We start from the raw sequence: 23,283 nt of genomic DNA on the forward strand, positions 1-23,283 counted from the left end.
TCGACGTGTGTCTGTCAGTCAGTCAGTCAGTCCCGCAGGCAGTTATTCGGCGGATAATATGTGGAGGGAATGCGCGTAGAAAGCCTCTGGTAAGGTAAATGGTAACAGTACAGTAGATTACGCACGGTGCGGGCGAGCGGAGAGGGAGAGGCGATGCCAGCAGACATCGATCCATAGAACAAACTGAACATTAAAAACTCCTCCCTCCTCGCCTGGACTTGATGATGGCAGCGAGACATTTGTTACACTAGATAACCAGGAGTTTATTAAAGGAACAGAGGCCAGGGAGAGAGGGAAAAAAAAAAAAAAAGAGGCAGGCACGAGCCCAGGCTGCGTGCTGCTTTCTAGCACTCAGGCTGTGCCTTTTTCATGCAGCCTTTTTTGTCTTAGATCCTTTGCTTTTGCTATAGCTTCCGCTTTGCTCGCTGAATGAAATACATAAAGTTTGTAAGCTTTTCCAACACTAAGATGCGTTGCAGTCACGAACAACTGCTTTAATAAAACAGAACAACGTGCTTATTGCCAGGAGAATCTTGCTGATTATGAACATTTAGCTTCTTTTTAAAAAAAAAAAAAACGGATTACACGCGTTTTGACAATCTGCTGTCGAGCTGTTCCCGGAGTATCTCGACATACAAAAAAAAAAAAGCATCGCGAGCATTTTCCACGCTCGTGCGACTTGGGGAGTTCTGATTCAAAACGTAATGTTTGATAAAGTTACTTTCAAAAAGGCACATTTGTCACATGTCACTTAAAAACTGACCGGAAACAGAATGTCGGCGGTGTAATGTGATATAGGCTCGTTTATAGTGCAGTTTAAACAGTGAGATTTGGACGCGTTCTTATAATACAAACAATTAGGTCACCTGGCATTTCAGGATATGATATAATACATGAAGTTATGTTTATCATATCATCCCAATCAGTTTCAGGGTTATTTTATCTGGGGCTGCGACTAATGTTTAGTTTCATTATCGATTCATTCAATCTATAAAATGGTTAATAATGCCCATCAATTGTTTCTAAAGCCTAGCATGACGTCATCATATTGCTTATTTTCCCTGACCAACACTCCAAAAACCTAAAAAATATTCACTTTACTATTCAACAAAACAAAGAAAGGCAGCAAATCCTGACAGTAATGCCGCTGAAACTGGGGAATATTTGGTTGTTTATGCTAAACAAAAGAAGGAAAGACGAAATCACAATGAATTGATTCTCTAAACCGATTAATCGATTAATCATTTCAGGTCTAAATGGATCTTATTCTCTAAAAGTAATGAAGCAAAAAAGTATTTGACTTGTGTACTAGCAGGTACTGAGGTCCAGTGGTAAGGTACCGTTAGGAGTACAGAATGTAATGGTGGAATGTTAACTAAGTACGTTTACTGAAGTTCTGTGCTTAAGTATACATTTGAGGTACTTGCACTTTACTTGAGTCTAGAGGTGCAACGATGAATCGATGAATCGATTAGTTGTCAACTATTAAATTAATCGCCAACTATTTTGATAATCGATTAATCGTTTGAGTCATTTTTTTTAATTAAAAAAAATAAGATTTCTCTGATTCCAGCTTGTTAAATGTGAATATCTTCTAGTTTCTTCTCTCCTTTGTGACAGTAAACTGAATATCTTTAAGTTTTGGACAAAACAAGACATTTGAGGACGTCATCTTGGGCTTTGGGAAACACTGATCCACATTTTTCACCATGTTTTGACATTTTTATAGATCAAACAACTAATCGATTAATCGAGAAAGTAATCGACAGATTAATCGACTATGAAAATAATCGTTAGTTGCAGCCCTACTTGAGTCTTTTCTTTTCATGCCACTTTCAGTTTCAGTTGATTTGATTTGATTTCGAACATGTTAAAAAAATTTAATTGTACATTTCAGCACAATCTTCCAAAATGATTGTAATAAAATGATTCAAATAAGAATTCCCATGTTCAAAAAGGAGTAGGAAGAAGTTTTAGTTAAATACAAAGCTATTCTACTTCTACTCCGCTATAGAGAAATATTATACTTTTTACTCCACTACATTCATCTGACAGCTTTAGTTACTTTACATATTAAGATGTTTGCACACAAAACACATGTAGTTTATAAAATCTGATGTTTTATTATAAATTAAACTAGCCAACAATATAACAGCCTACAAGTCCAGCTGAAATGATTAGACCATTAAACACACAACTGTTTGGATCCTTTACATTTTCTAAACATTTTCAACGCAGGACTTTTACTAGTGTGGTATTAGTTCTTTTACTTAAAGGATCTGAATTCTTCTTCCACCGCTGACAGAATGGCACTTTGCAAACCACACACATGACACATTGTTAGAGCTGAAATCAGCGGAGTAAAATGTTCTATAAGACTTGACATTTTAATAACTTTTTGCTTTTGATCCTAAAGTCTATTTTTCACACTTCTGGATTTTTACTTTTAATCCAATCCAATATGCATCATGCACTACTTTTTTGCACCTTACATCCCACTCCATGTGTACTTGTCTTGACATTATGTCTTATTTGTATATTTGTATTTTTATATATTATGTTGATATGTGCCTATATGTATATTGTTGTCTCTATTGTACAGTATGTGTCTATATATTACTTTTTGTCTATGTTTACTCCTTCATGTCTATTTGTTGAATGTATAGAGAATTAACACCTTACTTGTGTATGTAAGTATACTTGGCCAATAAATCTGATTCTGATTCTGATTAATATGAATATATATATATATATATTTTAAATGCTCAGTATTTCAACAGAGTCCTTTTTATGCCACGCCTTTTACACGTTGGTTACCAAACTGTGCAAGCACAACACTGAAGCCTCTCTTTCCCTTTAGAAGCTACTCATGACCTAATCAAATATGAAGTGGAGGTGATGGATGACTTCATTTCAGAGAGACAACACCCCTTAGAGATCCAGGCTCGCCCCGCATTACAAATGGCTTCCTGATAATATTCCATCACCCTATTTTGTGTCTGTCACTCATTTTTTGCCAATGATACCAGAGACCTCCCGTGAACTCCACCTGAACCTGTGCGATCAATCATGGCTCGGATCAAGCTTGAGCCATACCTGCGTGACAGCTCCTAACACCCCGTGTGTATACACAAGCGTGCGTGTGCGGCGACAGGCATTCCACCAGTAGCGCCCGCCATAGGAGTACATTTTGGGGGGGATGCAAGGGATATGTCCCCCCCTTCCTGCCCCCCCCCCCTCCAACATTTAGAAGAGGAAGATTTGACCCACCCAAAAAACATGCATCTATCCTTCTTACCTGTACTGACCTGGACACACACTAATCAAACCACACCTCTTCAGATTAGCTTTCCACATACAACAGTCTTACATTTCTCACCTGATAGCTCCTGGGTTTATTGTTTTTAATGTGCTATAATGTGCTGGTTTTACTGTAAATTGTCTTTGAGTACTATGTAAAGCGCTATATAAATAAAATGCATTATTATTATTATTATTATTATTAAATATGTTACCAGACGATTTCAGACACCCCTATAGTGGACTGTACCATCTCAACCTTGCAGCGCACGTTCTTGTTGCAGTGGCAAAAAAGGCTCAGTCCCCCTGTCTATTTTCTTTCTCGCTTTATCCGTGAAATGAAGCCGCCTTCAAGTGCGGTCGGGAATGTCAAGAACTTATAAACGATCTGACGGAAAACAACAATCGTGTCTACTTGTGCTGCACAAATTGTGGCATAAAAAATGAATGTCAGTGTCAATGAAGAATGCAGGAAATCAAGTGTTTGACGCTCTAAATTTTATAGGAGAAGACCCCCAAACCCCACTGTTATAATGTGCTGCCCCCCCCCCTCCACTCCCTACGCCCTTGGCACCCAGCACCACCACCTTATCTCTCCAGGAAACGCCTCGCTCCGCTGCCGCTCGCTGGATCCTTACGTCATCTGCTTCTCCACGCCGACTCGCCCACGCCCAGTGCTGGAATCTAACTAAGTACATCTCTGCAGGGTGAATCCAGACAGCTAGAATCTTTCAGTTGCACAACTAAAACAGCTTTTGAACGTACAACAAGTTCCACCGAAACAAGTTCCTTCCCGAGGCTATTTTGCAGAAGCACCGTTGCTCTGTACTAGGGGTGAGAATCACCAGAGGCCTCACGATACGATATCATCACGATACTTATGTCACAATACGATATTATTGCTATTTTAAACATATTGCAATATTCTGCGATATTTTGCAATTTATTACCTTTTTTCCAACTTCAAATTTTTCCCAATTTCAAATTATGTCCCCAAAAGAAAACTTTGTCAACATCTGTTTTACCTAAAAAGATACTTCAATTGTATTGCTGCAAACCAAAACATATATAATAAAAGATCGATACTTGGCGTCTGTGTATCGATACAGTATTGCCACGGAAAATATTGCGATACTATGCTGTATCGATTTTTTCCCCTACCCCTACTCTGTGCGGCGTTTAGAGCCGCTCAAGGCGATTGTGATTGGTTTAAAAAAATGCCGATAAACCAGAGCACGTTTTCCTCCCATCCTGGAATGCTGCGTGGACTAGCCAGACCCTCCTCCGCAGCGCTGTGGAGGAAGGTCTGGCAATGCGAGACTATCGATATCGTGATACGAGACTAGATATCGTCTTATTTTGGATATCGTGATATTGCGATATGACATAAGGGTTGTCTTTTCCTGGCGCTAAAGGCTGGATTACATTAAAGTGATGTCATTTTCTTGAACTTAACCGACTTTCAGCTGTTTTATTATTTAACCACTTAGTCATTATATCTACATTATTGATGATTATGTATCTATTCAAAACTCATTGTGAAACCATTTTGTGAAAGCACCAGTTGTCAACCCTACAATATCGATTTGGTTGAGATTATTGTGATATCTGATTTTCTCCATATCGCCCAGCCCTACTTGTACTTTCCTTGTCTTTTCTTTTCACGCCACTTTCTACTTCTACTCCGCTACATTTCAGAGAGAAATATTGTACTTTTTTCTCCACTACATTCATCTGACAGCTTTAGTTACTTTACAAATTAAGATTTTTGCACACAAAACACATGTAGTTTATAAAATATGATGTTTTATTATAAATAAACTACCCAACAACATAACTAGTCCAGCTGAAATGATTAGACCATTAAACACACAACTGTTTGGATCCTTTACACTTTCTAAAATGGGAGGATTTTTCTGCATTGAAAACTTTTACTTTTAATACTTTAAGTACCTTTTCCTGATAATACTTACATACTTTTACTTAAAGTGCTCATATTATGCTTTTTGGCTTTTCCCCTTTCCTTTATTGTGTTATATATCTTCAAATCAAAGGGATTTACCATCTCCAACAGAAAACACTGTTCACAAACTGCTCCAAACAGCTCTATTGTAGTTCAGCCTTTACTTCCGTGACAAACGCGCATCACTTTGTAAGACGTTATAATGCTCGCCTAGCTGCTAGCGTGGTACGCCCACATACTCTGCTTCTGACTGGCTAGTAGTCCTTACCTAGGTACTGCACATGTGCGACTCCCAACAAAGATGGAACAGAAGTGAGATGCCTCACTCTGTAGCTAAAACAGAGAGCTCAACACACAGGGTGAAAAGAGGAGCTGCAGCAATGTGCACATGTACACAACAAAAACATGGTGTTTTTTGAAAATTAAACCATGTAAACCTATTCTGATATAACCTCTAAATACAATTATGAACGTGAAAATGAGCATAATATGAGCACTTTAAGTCAAATCAATGTAGGACTTTTACTTGTAACAGAGTATTTTCACAGTGTGGTATTAGTACTTTTACTTAAGTAAAGGATCTGAATACTTTCTTCCACCACTGCCCACGCCTTTGTTCACACCAAACTGCTTCTGGAAAACTTTCTGCTCAGCGCTTGTGTTTCAAACTTTTGACTTACCGTTCGTGCATCAGAGTCAGCGGCGGAGCCACATGCAGATGGCTGAATTTCTCATCCCTTACATCTTGATGAGCTCTTCCTCCCTCACATGGTTGCAGTTCTCATACCTGGCTGCTTGAGGATTTTCCGGGATTCAACTTCAACAGATTTCACTTAAGTGTGATCCTCCACTGTAACGAAATGTGACAAACATATGTCTTGTTAGTGCTATTTTTTTTTAATACATTTTTTATTAGAGCTACCTGTGGCTCTCTTTGCAGCGAATAAGCAAATATGCAGCTCACATGCTGAGAAAGTAGACAGAAACTTCACGTCTGTGAACTTTGACCCTGTGTTTGATGACAAGTGTATAAACCTAAAGTGGGACTGAAATCACATATTTGATTTTTTTTTTTTTTAAAGTGAAAATCTTCCCAGTTACACAAGCAGATGTTTGCCAAAACCTGAAATCAGAGAAGTAATGATTTAATCTAAGATCTCATCAAGAACTGGAACCACTTCTCGGACGAATAACAGGAAGCAAGAGTTTGTACATTCTTTGAATGTTTGCTTGAGCTTTTACACCCGTTTACGCTCGATTTGCAGACAGCTCTGGAACAGAATATGTGGCCTGCATTCTTTGGAAGTCATCCTTGGCACTTCTGGAGCGTCAACAAAATCAGCCTTTAATTTACTGTCAACAAAGCAGCTTCAGAAAACGTCTTTTAACGGCAGCCAGAGTTCTGACCTCTCATCATTTTAGCTTTTGAGAGAGTTCGATTTATCTTCACAGTCAGTTCTGGACCGTTCAGAGGGGCTTTGTGGAGTGGAGATTCAGGCTAACCTTGTCTCACATACTGCCAGTGTAGTAGCCTGGGATATAAAAGTACAAGACAGACAAAACACACAGGACGACAATGTACACAATATGTGAGTCATGGCTGCTGATATAAGCCTACAGACTCAATTACATTGAATGTGATTTATTGTATTTTTGTCTTGTAAGTTCAAGTAATATGTCAAAGGCTTACTTAAATCACTTGAAAACACTATCAGTTAGGGCTGGGACTTTTGTCGCCATTCGATTCTTCCACGATACACGGTTGCCGATCTCGCGATTTTTTAATTTATTGCGATTCTAGAAGTATTGCGATTGGATAGTTTTGAGTATTGCGATTTTCTTTTTCATTCTTTAACAAAACCAAAAGTCGAATAATCCACTACTAGAGACAATATATCATGAGACATGTCTAAAAAGTGATTGTTTTTCTGTCAGTCTGACATTTACTTCATCTGTAAAGAAGAACATAACATGGATTTTCTGCATTTTCTGCTTTCGCTCTGTTTTGCTGTCGGTAAAAAAATGGTGAATCATTGGTTACATTTTTTAAATAAACAATAGATTCTAAGGAAAACAATTGATTCTAAAAATGGTCGTGAGACAAATACAAATTCCCCACCACCCCTAATATCAGTATGAACAGCATTTAAAAGCCAGCATCACCACTTATTTACAGTATTCATTCAGCTACTAGTAAAGGTCCCATTTACATATGGCGCCTTCTGTTGATGCTAATTGGGAATATTTCTGAAATCTCATATGGACTGACTGAACTCCTGGTGCTGTACGTCTGAGCCAAGAAATGTCAGTTTGACAGTTGACGGGGAGTTTACGGATCAGACCGCACACACTACAGTGAGTGATTGTATTTTGTCCAAGTCCAAAAACCTGTGTTTCTGAATTCTTAAAGAAATGAAGACTCTCCACTCAAACTGTCCAGCATAACTACCCAGCAATACAAAACACATCATTCTATTTTCAAAAATGCTAATTTTTCTTTTTTTCCTACAATATAATGACACTAGGACCTTAAAGTTGCTAACATCAATACTTTTATATTTGCATTTATCAAACGACCATGTAATAACATGAGTTACTCATAAAGACAAACCCACAGAGAATTATCACCCAACTGTGCGGTTCCCCTCAGCCCTCGGGCTTCTCCACTGTATTACTATCTATCTTAAGCTTTTGTGTTTTATTGTGATTGACTGTGGTTTATTGTGCTTTTTATGAATTTTGATTTGTTTTAATGTATTTATTCTTTTGGCCTGTGAAGCACTTTGTGACTATGGGCCCTATCTTGCACCCGGCGCAGCGCAAAGCCCGACGCAAGTGTCTTTGCTAGTTTAAGACCGACGCGGTTGTCAATTTCCCGTCCAGCGCCCGCGTCGTTTAAACAGCAAATGCACCTGCGCCCATCTGTGCGCCCATGGGAGGTGTGTTCAGGTGCATTCTTGGCATATTGCTATCTTGAGGCAGCTGAAAGTGATCGCAACATTGACCAACAAAAACCTAGCGTCAATAACGCAGCATTTCATTGTTATTTTAACAGCGCGTAAAATGTTCCTAGGCTTATGCACAGCACGAGCACACTATGCTTGTTTACACACACAGGGCAGCAGCACACAAACATGCAGAAGATTAAAAATAAAAATATTACGTGGCAAATTCGCCATCATAATAGCAATGAGCCAAGGTCCAAACGTGCCTGGCTTTTAAAGGGAATGGGAGATGACACTCTGATTGGTTTATTGCATTTTACGCCCAAAACACACCTATGAATTAATGAAGACACTAAGTACAACCCTTTTGAACCATGCGGACCCTTTTTTCCGCCGTCAAACTACCAAAAGTGGATTTGGACACGCCCTAAACACACAAGCCGTGCGCTTAGATCGTTAAAATAGGGCCCTATGTCTGTGATAGATGCTATACAAATAAACTTTACTTACTTACTTAAGCTCTACCTTTTGGTTTTACAGCCAGTAACCGTTTTCGTTGACTCTCACGGCTCTCATAGTGTTGTTTTCGGCTGCAGCAGGTGGCTGTTTTTGTGAATAAAAGCGGAAAAGCCAACTGTACACTAACTGGCCAGTACCAGATGGTGACTAGCTGGTGGACGTAGTGGAGAATTAAAGGCCCGTTCATACTGCTGCGTTGAATCTACGGCGTACAGTAGATGCGTTCCCTACGGCGTAGCCCAACGTGCAACTCCCCAGAAATGTAACTACACGCCGCAGCGACGCAGACCGCAACAACTGTGATTGGTCCACTCGGTAGCATCGCAATTTCCTCCTACGGCTGATCCTTCTTCTCCGTGAACGTGAACCAAATCGAAGAGAGGTTAGAAATTGCCAAACATCAGCCGCGATAGCTTCCCATTGGGCGACTGACGGGCAGGGAAGGAACTCTGGCTGCAGTGCTCTCCATAAAGCTTTACAGACCTCCGAAATTACAGAGGACGCTGTGATTGACGCGTGCCTGTGACCTCCGACACCAACACGATCTGCTCCGTTTCAGTTGCCACTGTTTGAAGTACACAAAGAAACTCAACACAGTGGCATAGAAACCACACCGCCAACTAGCGTTACGGCGGTGTAACCGCCAAGCGACGCAGACAGAGCAGCGTACGAGTATCACTCCTCACAAAGGCTTAGCGTTAGGCCACTTGCGTAGGCTCTAGGTAGAACTATAAATCAGCCTTTTAGCGGCTAAATCTGGCTATTTAGCCGCTAAAGGCCTTTCCTTCTTATGAGATCGAATATTTGGACTTACATTTGTCAAAAAATGTTCTAAGTTTCAAAGTTTCTTTCTTTGTAATGTTTCTCATTGACGAAATGTGCACTCAGAAACAGAAGAAAACAGATGGAGTTCCTTCAGATTTCTGCAATGCAAATTTGTTTGCTTATTTGAAATGTATTGTTAGGAGGATAACCCCTTGAGATGAAGCATCTCGTTTTCGAGGGGCTCCTTGAGACATAAGACAAAGACAATACAGCACATGCACATTCACACTCGCTAAAGCTCTCCCTCATCCCGTCTCGCCCACCCCACCCGCCCCACCGACTCCTTATTGGAAACAAATCCGTGTATAAAACACCTTGCAGTATTAAGAGGCACGACAACATTTAGCCCATACATACATATAAACATATACATATAAACTAATGGCCCCAACACAAAAATACACTTGGACTTTTACTTTTCTTCTACTTCTTGGTTTCAGACAGCACAATGACAAGGACAATACTGCAATTAAGCTTATAAAGTTGTATGTCCTTGTTCCCCATCTCTGGCATTTGTGTCTTCTCCCTCTCTTTCACATTTCAAAAGTATCTAATTGGTTGGATCTGAGCTCACACACAGTTTGAGTATTTAAAACTGTGTTCTGACAATCCAAGTAAAACATCTATCATTGCAGGAATTCTGCCATTTTTGCAAACAACTGCATTGCCTTGGTTGTTCATTATGGTCATGTGGATTGGTAAACATTAACGCTCAAACAAGATTTACGGGCACTTTTTCAGAACTGGTCTGAACTGTAATTCTGGAAACGACGTCCAAATGATTACTCTACATATAGCTTTGCCACACAAACGTTATCCAGGGGGGTAAAATGGTAAATCTTTCAACTGCATTTTATATGTTTCTGACAAGGCAACAGACTCCGGCAAACATCTGACAAACAGTGACGTGCAGGAGCAGAGCGAGTTCAAACTGAGCACAAACAAGCACAGCCTAGCAGACTTCACAGACCTGCTCACATTAGGTGATTTACTCGCTCTCTGGGAATCTAGAACATCAAAAAACACAGCCGCTGTTTGATCCACACTGGTCAATTATCCATCTGAGTGAAATCTGGACTCAACCCCGAGACTGTTTCCAATATCATAAACACTGGCCTCATTCATATTATGCGATGGAACTATTTAGACAATAGGGAGTCAAATTATAATGCTCACGATAAAAGGAGGACGGTCTAGGAAATCCAAACCTGTCTTTAATCAAAAGATGAAATTTCTTGTACAATGGAGAGCCTGTGATTAAAGTCTGGCTTCATAATTTTCAAAGCGGAACAACAGCATGTACGCATACGGTCAAAAGCAACTGCTTGATTTGAAGATGTAATTCATGTAACGCTTGTGAAACTCAGCAAAGCTAAAAAACAAAGAGCTATTGCTCATTCAGAGGGTGTCGAAAAAGAAGACAAATAGACTTTTCCTGTTGCGTTGATTGACAAGTGGTTAAAAATAAAATGTCACCAAAAGCAGGACTATATTGCAGCGATGTAATGATGCAAGCCAAATATTTTCAAGGATGGGGAATAACACATGAAACAAGGATGGTAGTGTGATCATATAAACACATGTAAACATCATTTAACGCATCTGGAAATGATGCCTTGGCTGTGGCGTTTTATTGACAGCATTAAGACGTTTCCAGAAACAGACTAAATTGTGTTAAATATACGCGTTAAAAGAAACGTTTGCCATGTAAGATCTCATTCAACAACACAAAGGAGTACACAAAAAAAGGGGTTGTACACACAAGAGCATGTGGTCCTATCCTGTGTACGAAGAACACAGTTTAGTTAAAAGTAGGTGAGCTTGAACAAACTGATGCGAGTGGTGTTGTTGTTGTTGTTGTTGAAAGCAGTTAAAGGAGCATTGTGGGACTCAGCGTGTTTGTCCTCAGGGCTGAATGTAACAGATGACAGAGATCATTGGAGCTTTTTTTCACATCAGTCAGAACTTACTTTTTTTGTACAATTGTATAGTGTACTATAGAGACACACACACACACACACACACCATATTTTGTGATATTGTTGCCTTGTAATGCTGGTGGTTGACAAGTAGGTACTTGTCATTCTCTTCCGTGGCAGGTTTTAATACCTCATTCTGCCATTATCTTGATGACTACTTCTGATTCGGTAACAAAATGTACACACTGGGAACTAAAGGCTACAGTTGGTATGTAAAATATGTGTTAATACAGTATGTGCATGTAATGTGTTAGTCTGGATCAACGGAAGTACATTTCCAGGGTAACTGCCTGACATCCGTAGTCTGGCTATCACCAGACCAAGCTCAATCTTTTAAGATTGAACATTAGTCTGGGGAGTCTGTTCTGTATTTTCTTACTGCACAAGAGGCGTGATCAATGGGCATAGTTCAAATGACTCAGTACGCAATTGGATAGTCCTTCAACCAATCAGACCAACGATCCGGGTGACGTACTCGTGACTGAGCTCCATTCTTTTGGCCACCCACGGGCCTAGCTGGTAAATTAGGCCTTTACCAAAGCCGGTTGGTAGTAAGGCACACACATCCTTCTTTTGTAGGAATTGTTCCAGGGCATGTTTCTGTTCCGTTTTCAGAGAAAACTTGCCTTTGAAATCTTTTAAAACAGCAGCGACAGCGGCATCAAGGGGTTGCTGCCATTCGGCGGCCGCCATGTTGAATGTAAACAAAAAGCTGCTTGCCGTCGCTTCCCTATCCGTCACCTTCCTCTCTCTGTGTGTTGCCGTTCTCAAACTTGGTTTCCTTCGGGAAACAACAACAAACTTCGAGGTAACAAGCTACACGCTGAAAATGGCGAGTTCTGAAGAAAATTTGGATCGTGCAACAAGGCAGGCCAGCTTGGTTCTTTCCAAGCGAGGAGGAATGATTGTAAAGATTTACAAAGAATATGTTTAGGGCATTTCCTCTCTAACTGGGACGTTTTGGGACAGATTGGTGGGACTGCTGTGGAAGAAGTACACTTGACAATACAATGTAAGAACAAATGAGGTTTAACCATGTATCCAGCTAATTTAAATAGCTCATGTTACTGTATAGTGTGAACAGTTAACTTCATTTAATATGGTATGTGGCATTTTCTTTTGCGGGGTGCAAATGTTCCACCAAAACAAGTTCCTTACCAAGACTATTTTACTGAGCCACCGTCGCTGCATCCGGTGCTTAGCGCCGCCCAAGATCATTGTGATTGGTTTAAAGAAATGCAAACAACCCAGAGCCTTTTTTTTCTCCTATCCCAGAATGTATGTACGGTCTAGCCAGACCCTACTCCGCAGCGCTGTGGAGATAGAGCTGGCAATGAGAGACTATAGAAAATGTAGCTCTGTATTTATATAACTTTGGCATTACTGATGGTTTGATATCGGAACCACCTTTTATTTCCCCTTTTAGTATGGGCATTAAACCTTTCTTTCCAATAATTTCAATGTAATTATCTGCTGAGCTTTTATGTTCTGTGGCCAAATTCAAATCACGTATTTTCATAATATTCCTTCTTGTCGGTCAAAAGTCATATATTGTAATTATATTTTGAAAAAGTAGAAAAAAAAAACATTTAAATAGTGTAATTGTCTGTTTGGCTTGCCGAAGCCTTTTTGTGTGCTGCTGAACATCACCTCCAGTGGTGGGGTTAAAGTTGATGTATTATTTCAGGTATAAGGACACAATGACCCAGATGTAACCGTTAACTCCTTTCTGTAGGAAAATGAGTCTGAAGCTGGAGCTGTCAGTCATTCTACACAGTAAGTACTGTATATGGGGCATGGAGGGAGGGGCGTATTGTTCACCGTCTTTTTTTTTAACCCCATAACACCCATGCAAACAATCGTTCTAACATTGCTGCTTGACCTATTTCCTCTCATGTAATATATCGTTAAAGCAGCCTTGTGAAATGGTTTAATTATTCATGCTTGATTTCAAAATGAAGAGCTTTGAGAACATGGCTCCACAGGAGGATTGACACACGCAACGGTGCTCTTACAAGCACACACACTGAGGCACACTGGGGCCTGGCTTAGTCAAAAAACACACACACACACACACATAGTGCGTGGCACTATCTTTGTGGGGACCCGTCATTGACATAATGCATTCCCTAACCCCCTTACCCTAACCTTAACCATCACAACTAAATGCCTAACCTTAACCCTTACCCTCACCCTAACCATAACCTAATTCTAACCCTAATCCTAAAACCAAGTCTTAACCCTCAAACAGCCCTTTAAAGTTGTGGGGTCCAGCATTTTGGCCCCACAAAGCTGTCTAGACCCCACAAGTATACTGTATTCCCGGTTTTTGGACCCCACGAATATGGTTAAACAAGAACACACACACACACACACACACACACACACACACACACACACACACACACACACACCGTTGACTGACTACATCCACTGTGTTGTGCACAAAGCATTAAAGCAAGAGTGAAGATAAATGCCCTGTCAGCGCCTTTAATGATTTATTTCAAACATTTCACTCGATCCAATAAGGTTACAATCTATGGCAGGTAATTGTTTATACACAAATAGATGGCATTTTGTTTGTTTTATTGAGCATTGAGCAGAGTGAACACACTAACCTCAGAAATGGATGCACTGTCAGAAATATCAATTTGCTGTTTTGGACTACACTCTGTACTTGGATTCTCATCACAGCGCCGTCTTCAGCCTTTTGACTGTTTGGCGTTAAGCTAAACGCGGCCTCTGAAGTTTCATTCAATCTGCTTTTTTATGGACGTGAGGCCTTTCCGTCCATATGGACGAGCGTGCACGTGGGTGTCCGATCCAACCCGCGCACTATCTTTGCGTGCGTGTGCCGCAGTTAAGTAAGGCATCAGAGCAGCCTGTCACTTGTCCCTTGGTATTGCTTTAGTCTGCGTCGACAGTGTGTCCACCCTGGGTTTGTCAGTGTCTATTCAGACCTGACCTGTCTTGTTCGGCGCATGGCAGAGGATGCTGATGGACATTTCCAGTTCTCCTTCTCGGTGTCCATCACTCGGCGCAGGATGCATCCCTGACGCATCTTAGTTTGAGCTCCTGAAATTTGTTGACAGTTGCAGAGGGTGGTCTGCAGTTCTGCCACCCTCAATTACGGGAGATGTGATCTGATTCTGACTTGAGGGATGTAGGTTGCCTGCTGTGCATAAATGCTCAATTGTGGTCGATCGATATCTTGCTAATAGGTTTTGAAAATTGAAAACAATGCAAACAGAAAAGATGCGTAAACCCTGCTGAGGGATTTTTTTTGAAATACAAACCCAAAGGGCTAAGTGAAGGTGGGGTAAGTGACACCCTTTATTTATTTATTTCCAGTCCTGGTGGATTAGATCCATTCATCCTCTTTCATGTTTGTTGCTTTGCTGCCAGTCAAGCTTGTGTTTGTTCTGTTAATTTCCTGCGAGTCGCTGATGAAAAAGAAGGAGTATTTAATTAGCACTCCCTCTGTTCTGTTGAAACGGTTAGTGTATTTTTATAGGACCGGGAACGGAGCTGGAGTCTGTTTTCTAATGGAGACGGAGGCAATCAGATAACCCACATTGCCACCCATGCTCTCTTTTACTCTTCTTGAAGAGGACAACTTCAGCTTTTAATAAACATGTAATAAGAAGGAAAACAGCTGGTAGCTGCATCACAGATGGTGCCGTTCCTGGCATCTCCAAGGAAGGGACCACACATACAGATGGCTCATTATTCCAGCATTTGGTTATGCATATTGCACAAAAATTTTATTCCAATGCTTAACAACCAGCATAAGCAATACAGGTGTTACTATTTTTCATGAGGCTCTCTCTCTGTGTGCAGTCGGGATCTTGTTTCGGTCACATCTTTTGGAAGCGGATCACTCACACAAGCCTCAGAAACTGCTTCTCCTTCCTTAATCAATATTTCAGCGCTGTGTCTGTTTTTGGGGAGTGCCGCGTTAATCTACACCAAGGTGTGATTTGTGGCTAAGCAGCTGTCAGTCTTGCCCTGACTGCAGCTCTGCTTTTCCAACGTGCACCTTTGTGTCGTTAGGGTAACGGCCCGCAAATATCTCAGCGGGTCGTCGATTGAGACAGAGGGAGAGATATCGATCTCCAAGCAAACGGCGAAACAAGTCAGCGCAGCCAGCCGAGAGCGAGGCCAAAAACGCATCGGCACGCGGCCTTGACCTCCTCAGAATCCCTCTTTCATCTCCACTTACAACCTCCTACTGTAGCCTGCTTATCTGCTTATTTCTAAACTTGACTGTCCTCTGTGTATTGTTCATACTCGATCAAATAGAAAATGTCACTGGTAAAAAAGAAAAAGAAAACAAGGCAAAGGATTGGGTCCCGTGAGAGAAATATGTTCGTCTCCGGGTCTTTTTTTAGGTTGACTGTTTTAAATTACAGATGCTCTCTAATTGGCTACGGTCAAATAAAGCCCGCCTAATGAGGCATTGCATTCATTTGCTTATTTCCTTTCAAGTCGCTTCCCTTTGTATCTCAGAGCGAGAAGTCTGCTCTCGCTCTGACTGCCGTTCCAGGCGGGGTATTCTTAGTCAAAAGACTATTACGCCTCAAATGAACATGTAAATATATATGTTTGCTTCAGCAACGGCATAGTCGGGGACTGGGAATTTACTCATTAGCTGTATAAACAGTAGCGATAATAAAAACCATGAACTTTAACTTGCATACCTACCTTTCTGCAGATATTTTTGACGACCACTAGCAGAAAAAAACATACATACGCACATATCTCACTCACTGCATCTCCATTATATGATTAACTTAGCGCCGACTTCTCCTTTAATGTGATGATGAAGTGTGCTAATCACAAGTGAGAGCGAGACAGAGACACTTTTATCCGTCCGCCTGCCTGCGTGTGTGTCTGTGTGTGTCTGTGTGTGTGTGTGTGTGTGTGTGTGTATGTGTGTGTCCCCCCCGAAACATCCGAGGGATTTTCTTTCAGACCTCCTCACACTTGACACTCCATGTATGCTGGAGCTGTCCTGTCCAATTTATAACAGGAGTCAATGTGACCTTTATCCTGGCAATGACTATAATGTACTTTAGCACATGTCATTCTCAGGATCATCCCCTGTGTCATATGTTTTGTCTTGCATGTTTTACAGTCACCAGGGACGGACCGCCGCGCTTCTGTGCCGCGGCCTGTTCGACTTAAAAGAGAACTTAAGGCAGGTGATAGCTTCGAGAAACTGATGATGCATTATTACCACAGAGAGGCCTATTTTATACAGCACGCTATTATGAACGCATCGCATCTGCGTCAATGTATTTCCTATAAGGGCTGCACGCTATGAGGAAAATGTGCGACGACGTTGTTGAACATCGCGATAACGACATGACTTGTGATAAATGAGCGGATGTTAAAGTGTACTCCGTTCTGCCCTTCCGCTGCTTTTGGTTTTCTGCTAAAATAAAACAAACTGCTTGTTGAATTCAAAACAAATGAAAGGAAATCGTTTCCAACATTCTATTATTGAAAACATGAAAAATAATAATGCAGTTTTCTACTGATATTTTCTTTCAACTCACACAAAAAAAAATCTCAGTGTCTTTCGCGATGCGTTTGTTGCGCCAGTTGATATTGCGGTGACTATATAAAAAAAACGATATATTGTGCAGCCCTAATTTCCAGAGATATTTATAGCTTGCATAATGTAATTAGACATTATAATAACACAGAAATGACTATTTTGAAGCCCAATTTAATAATAATAGCTTTTCCTTTCTACTCTATTCAAGTCTGTAACAAATGCAGGAAACAAAGGAAGCCAAATGATTTAAAGTGCTTAAAAGCATAGGTAGGCTGCACAAAATAACTGTCACAGGTTTTTTGGCTCTAATTTCCCCCCCTCATACTCATCTTATTGCTCATCAGCTAAGTTGTCAGGTCTGCTACATCCCTTTGATGGCATCACTGACAATTAGCAAGACGATGCCACACAAAACCATCTGGACAGGCACATCTCTTGCTGCTGAGGGAGACAGTTTCTGGTGTGACAAAAATAAATCTCAAGGTCAGTCACTGTCACTTTTTAAAAGTATCAGGTTCCTTCAGAGGTAGATTTATGGGATTGGATTTATTTTGAGAAGGTTTACTGGCTAATGACAGGGTGTCGCAGATACTCTTAAGTGGAGACGAGGAATTAAATCAGTGAAGTATACAACCCTGTCCCTGCCTAATGTTTTTCTATTGTTTTACGCATAACCGTATTTCATCGTGAGGGAGCAGAAAAGCTAGCTTGGAAATAGCCAGACCCAAATCTGAAAAATTAAGGGGTCTGGCATCAAGTAATGAAAACGGCCCAACTCAAGGGGCAGCACCAAGCACGCATTTGAAAATCTCACTGCACGCAACTGGATGACACTACGACCAATCGCAACAATACACGGGGTGACAAGAATGCCAGAGTGACTCGCTGAGCAAATTCAAACTGTGCTCTCGCGAGAACTCTGGATTTCCAGGGTACAGAAAAGCAGCGGAATTCATTGAATGTACTGAATATCAGGGTGATATGTGTAGACAGACAGACAGACAGACAGACAGACAGACAGATAGACAGACAGATAGATAGATAAGACAGACAGGTAGATATGAGAGACAGATATAGAAGACAAACAGACAGACAGACAGACAGACAAGCAGATAGATAGATAGATAGATAGATAGATAAGACAAACAGATAGACGGACAGACAGACAGATAGGACAGACAGATAGGACAGACAGACAGATAAGATAGATAAGACAGACAGACAGATAGATAGACAGATAAGACAGACAGGCAGATAGATAGGAGAGACAGATAGAAAGATAAGATAGATCAGACCAACCGACCGACCGACAGACAGACAGACCGACCGACAGACCGACAGACAGACAGACAGACAGACAGACAGACAGACATAGATAGATAGATAGATAGATAGATAGATAGATACAGTAAGACAGACAGACAGGCAGATAGATAGGAGAGACAGACATATAAGACAAACAGACAGACAGACAGATAAGATAGATAAGACAGACAGACCGACAGACAGACAGACAGACAGACAGACAGATAAGATAGATAAGACAGACAGACAGATAGATAGACAGATAAGACAGACAGGCAGATAGATAGACAGATAAGACAGACAGGCAGATAGATAGGAGAGACAGATAGAAAGATAAGATAGATCAGACCAACCGACCGACCGACCGACCGACCGACCGACCGACAGACAGACAGACAGATATAGATAGATAGATAGATACAGTAAGACAGACAGACAGGCAGATAGATAGGAGAGACAGACATATAAGACAAACAGACAGACAGACAGATAAGATAGATAAGACCGACAGACCGACAGACAGACCGACAGACCGACAGACCGACAGACAGACAGACAGATATAGATAGATAGATAGATAGATAGATACAGTAAGACAGACAGACAGGCAGATAGATAGGAGAGACAGACATATAAGACAAACAGACAGACAGACAGATAAGATAGATAAGACAGACAGACCGACAGACAGATAGACAGACAGACAGACAGACAGATAGATACAGTAAGACAGACAGACAGGCAGATAGATAGGAGAGACAGATTTATATAAGACAAACAGACAGACATACAGATAGATAGGACAGACAGATAGAAAGACAGATAGACAGACAGATAAGATAGATCAGACAGACAGACAGACAGACAGGCAGGCAGGCAGACAGACAGATGCTGGCTGCTTTACTACCATTCAGAATATGATAGACCTGGCATGTCATCGTTCTAGTACACTCAGAAAAAACGATCAATTATCAAGAGGAGGCGGGAAATTGATTTTCCCCTTCCCCATACGCAGCAAATGTCCCACATAAATATATGATGCTTTGACAAACCTCTTTGTATTAAACGTGAAGGGCCCTGGCAATGAAAGTCAGACTAAATATAACTCTGTTAAGGCCCAGTCACGCCAGCATTTCAAACTGTGGAATTGTTGGGCAAAATCAGTGAATTGCATTGGTATCAGTGGATTCACTCGCAAGACGAAGTAAAGACGTGCAGTTTTTTTGGGGTTTTTTTGAGTGAACTTCCACATGTATTTTTGTACCGTTGACCAATCACAAGCTGTCCTGCCTTTGAGAGCCACAGACTCCAAAGTGGAGGAGGTATCTTGGCTCATTAGCTGCGTTCCTCTATCCACTTTTATTTGAACTGTTCCACTAAAGGAGGCTTGGTTTATGAGACAGGAGTATACATACATCTTTGGGATAGAACTGAGAACGTATTGCCTCGTTAGCAACCGAGCTAACGAGCCTGCTAACTGACAGGTAGCCCTAGGTAAGCGAGATAGCTAACAGAGCTTCTTCCCCCCTTCAACGCTTATTTATTTCAATGAAACAATCTTGGTTTCCAAAACATGGCCAGTGTCAGATCTGGAATACCAAAGTACACAAAGTGCTCATTATCACTATCTTTATAACATTTTAGAAAGAAATTGTCATCACATTAAAATACCAGTGTCTAATTAGTTTGGGATTATGTCTCATTCTTGCTTTTCTTCACTCGTATGTTTTTTTTTGGATTTGTTTGTTTATTATTCTCTTTATGCATGATTATTGTCTGCTGATTTGGTAAGCTGTAAGAGCTTGAGTTGGATTTCTGAGTCTCCTACTGTCATTTTCTTTCTATTTCGGTAAGTATTTGGTATTATGTGGTATTTACATTGCGGTTTTTTTGTTTTGTTTGACTGGCGGTCCGTTGTATAAGCCCATGGCTTTCTGATCTGGTTTCATGCTGCTGTATATGTGTGCAAAGTTAAAAAAAAAAATTAACTATACCAAAAACTGCCAGGTGAATGTAAAAAGTCCAGTAAAGACAAAATAGAAAGAAGCACAGAGAAGTGTTCTGTGTGCTGGCCTGGCGTGTTCCCAGCCTGCTGCTGTGTTAGCCATTAACTCTGCAGCTACTGTAGATCAACAGCGAGCCCTGCGAGGAGTCCCCACGACACCCAGCTTCTAGCACCTCCTCTTTCCTGAAGACGCGTGTTCGTGAATGTTCTTTTGTTGTGGTTTGGGATTCTGCGGAAGGCCGTGGTCTCTTTAACATTACCTTACAGCCATTCCCTATTCATTCTTTTCCTGCGGTGTTTTTGCAGACAGTTTTTGATCAAGGTTGCAGGGGCAAACGGATCGTTGAACAGAAACTAGAACGTGCTGTCATTGTTTTTTTTTTTTTTCTTTTTGAAGAGCGTGCTCGGTGCGAGCCCCTGCTCTCGCTATGGTAACTCATCTATGGCTCTTCCATTGTGTGGTCCCATGACGCTTCTCTGCTTGTGTGTCCATACATCATGTTTGTGCGTGCTGCACTAAAGCAGATCCCCTAAAGAATAGGCTCCGGGAGTGTCATCCACACAGAGTTATCCCTCACCACTGGCTGACCGTGGCATTATTCCAATGGGGACTGTTTGACTAACAAGCATTTTCTCTTCACAAGTGCTGGCTCTAGTCAATGCTGCTGCTCTGGATATATACATACTGTATAGAGGACACCTTGAATTAGGGGGTGGGGGGGTGGGGGGGTGGGGATAGAAATGTGGCCAACACTATTAAAAGCACCCACTGGTCCGGAAAACACACTGTGATTTCATTACAAAAATCATATAATGGTCATAAACACAATAACAAAGTTGCACTTTTGCTTGGAGAATTTGCAGCGTATGTAGAACAGAAGCAGCCCTCTCTCTCTCTCGCTCTCTCTCTCTGGAAGATTTTTTCTTACACTCGAATGCACACGATCCTTTTGTTTGATTTCAATATTACAAAACTGTTATAGTGGTAAACAAATACTTGACTGAGCAAACGTTGGAAGCAGTCTAATAAAGATGTTAAATAAACACAGTGTAGTGCTTGATTTTAAATGCGCTGTGTCAAAAAAAAAAAAAAAGCAAAGCGAAGGCTTTAACACTTTGTCCACACATCAGTGGGGCATCAGCTGGGAGGCCAGTGATCCGGCTACTCTTGCTGTGATTCCTATCTCTCTTCGAGTGGGCTGTTTAAGAGTCCTAATGTAGCTTTACAATGTGCTGCAGATGTTACATAAACAGCAGCGGAACAAAAATAGTATTATTTGCTCTGGGATATCCTCAAGTGAAGTACATGTATTTTAAAAACACGAGTGCTTCTGCAGTTTCTGAGGTTATATACTGTTGAAGCAGCCATGTAGCATGCAATACAATACATATTAACGCTTCTATTGCATAGTGTATAGTTAACCGATCGGTAGAACTCTCGTGTTTAGCCCTGCATCTGGCTGAGGCTTTATGGTGTTGTGCTCAAAGTCCAGCAAAAATACCTCGTTGACTTTCTCTGTGCTGGTAGACACTGCATATTTCCACAACCGCCCGCTAAAACTATTTCAGCTCTAGGATGCTACCCAGAGTGTTTAACTCCCACACACGGTTAAAAAAAAAATCAAAAAAATAAAAATGCACATTGCAAAATGACCTCTTTCTTTCTGCTCAGTTTATGGAAGTAAGCAGTCGCAGCGCTACTTGCAAATTTCTTTTCAGTCTATATTAATATTTATGTCGGCGCTGGAAATAATATTTGTTGCAGCCACCAAAAAAACAAACAAATTCACAGCACTCTGCAAATTCAACTCCGAGTCTTAAGTTTCTGTGCTGCTAAGTATCTGCTTACTGAGTGGAGCGTCAGGGTCCAGGCCCGAGCCGTGTGGTTACTCTCACTGGTAAAGTTTGGCGGTGGCCTCAGCACACCAGCCTGACGACCGTCTCCCTCCGTCGTGAAGACTTCCCTGCAGAAAGCCTCAACGGCACAGGGACTCAGTCCGTGGAGGTTTCCACCATCAGATGGTGTATAACGTCCCGCAGTCTCTCACGGTAGGGCTTTTGGTAGAAGTTCAGCACACATGAGACACCGTCATTTGAAAAAAACATCTGTCACTCTGACAAATAATAAGTGCACAGGGCCTCCGGGGGGGGAAAAGGGAAGTGCGAGCTCCATATTTTATTCCTTTCTGTATAACACTGCGACTGACTGCTGTTTTTGTGTGTGTGGTTGAACTGTGCTTAATGTCGAACGCAATGCATGCACGCTCTGACAATTGACGTTTTAAGGGCATTACCCTTGACAAGGCGACCTGGACAAATGAAAAGGAAAAAAAGGGCAGAGGAATTTATTGCATGGAGGGCTGACGAAATATTTGGATTTACATTTGTTTTTTTTGTGCCGTTTGAAATGAATATCCTGAGACATACACCAGACCACACCCCTGCTCTGGGGCTGTGTGAGCTGTCTGCGGAATAGCCTGCTGACCTGAGATCAGGTAGGGCTATATCTCCCCAGGGAGCTCTGCACTGCACCGCTCTCCTTTTTCTAATTCTGCCACTTCCTCCTGGCTTAATTGAGAATTTGAACAAACAAATTAATCACTGCAGCCCATAAAAATGACAGGATTCATGCAGTAGCATTCTTCATTCTCTCAAATTTGTTGTCTTCACCCCCACCCGCCCCTCTTCCCTGTGCCTTTTCTCAAAACCCCCACAGCAGTTTTTGTGCTGAATCTGCTAGTTCAGCCCCTTATGAAAATTACAAATACTTGTCAAGGTTAACGAGTTAATATTCTCATTCAATATTTATTTTATGGGCGAAAGAAAGCGTCTCCCTTCAGCGCGTCCTCTTCCCCAGCCAGGATGGGTTTGTTAATCAA

At 41.2% G+C, this 23,283-nt stretch overlaps 1 protein-coding gene across 2 annotated transcripts in view; it reads right to left on the reverse strand.

Moving 5' to 3' along the window:
* The window catches only part of LOC116043689 (teashirt homolog 2), a 124,128-nt gene that overhangs the window by 43,096 nt on the left and 57,749 nt on the right, over positions 1 to 23,283 (reverse strand). Inside the window, exon 2 of one of the 2 annotated variants that reach the window (XM_036008059.1) lies at positions 5,944 to 6,113. The gene's annotated coding sequence lies outside the window, so the exon portion shown is untranslated. Of the gene's footprint in view, positions 285 to 5,943; positions 6,114 to 23,283 lie in introns of those variants that run through there. The other variant, XM_031290552.2, reaches the window with a different exon arrangement.

This window comes from Sander lucioperca, chromosome 12 (assembly GCF_008315115.2).
Source record: "Sander lucioperca isolate FBNREF2018 chromosome 12, SLUC_FBN_1.2, whole genome shotgun sequence".
NCBI lineage: Eukaryota > Metazoa > Chordata > Actinopteri > Perciformes > Percidae > Sander > Sander lucioperca.